The sequence below is a fragment of the Triticum dicoccoides genome, chromosome 1A (assembly GCF_002162155.2).
Source record: "Triticum dicoccoides isolate Atlit2015 ecotype Zavitan chromosome 1A, WEW_v2.0, whole genome shotgun sequence".
Lineage (NCBI taxonomy): Eukaryota > Viridiplantae > Streptophyta > Magnoliopsida > Poales > Poaceae > Triticum > Triticum dicoccoides.
In genome coordinates, this window is record NC_041380.1 from 353,722,484 (window position 1) to 353,723,624 (window position 1,141).

Consider the following 1,141-nt stretch of genomic DNA (forward strand, 5'->3'; position numbering starts at 1 on the left):
AACCGGAAGGACGGAGGAAGCGTCGTCGAGGGGAATAAATAGACGGCGAGCGGGGGGGAGGAAGGGGGGCGGTTAATGGGCCGTGGATAGGGTCTCATGGGCAGTTCACGCGGCCTTTCTAGTTTCTGCCCCCTGAAAGTGGTTTGTAATTACGCTTTTTTACCTTCCGAGTGGACCTGTTTGTGACGCTTCAAGGCCGCGATAATATCTCGGAGGGCACGCTCGTAAATGTCGGGACCATGGCGCGGCCCACTCGGGATTTAATGTTTAAACAGGTTGGATATGATGTGGATTAATGGCCGCCATTAGCACGGGACGTCGTCCGTGGACGCGGTCCGCTGCACGGGGCTGATGATGGGTGTGGGGTACCAGAGGGCGGTCCATGGTTACGGGCCCGTGCGGTGGGTGCAGGGAGTGGGGTACAGCTGGAGGGAGGGAAGCAGCCCCGTCGCGCCTGGAGACTTCCACGGGAGGGGCTCGCGCGGACAGGCTGGCGGGGTTATCCATTCTTATCCAAATCCGGCTCAATCACCGCATGCACACAAGCACGCAAATCGCGAGACCGCGTTGCCACGGCACGGAACTAAACTGGGACTAGGCGGGAGTGTTGATGCCCGGCATGTCGCACACGGATTTCCTTTTCTGTTTCCTAAATTTAGAACGTAGTACAGGAGTATTATGAATTAAATCTCTACTCCTAATGGACGAATTGGTTGAATAGTCCCCCCACTTTCAACCGGTTTATTTTCAACCGGTTTTTCTTCGTCCCACCTCCCACCAGCCCCTCTCATCGATTTTTCTCTTTTCTCGTCTGACGGGCAATACCCAACGTATTTATGGTAATCAATCATAATTAATCCACGTATAGTAATAAATCAATCCAGGTATGGTAAGGTCATAACTCAGGAAATTTGAATATGGTAATTATATGGTAATAAATTTAAATTACCCCAAAGGCTATCAATCCAGGTATGGTAAGGCCATAACTCGGGAAATATTAAATATGGTAATAAATTTAAATTACCACCAGGTATGGTAAGGCTATCCACGTATAGTAATAAATCAAATAGTAATAAATCATAATTAATCCACGTATAGTAATAAATCAATCCAGGTATGGTAAGGTCATAACTCGAGAAAT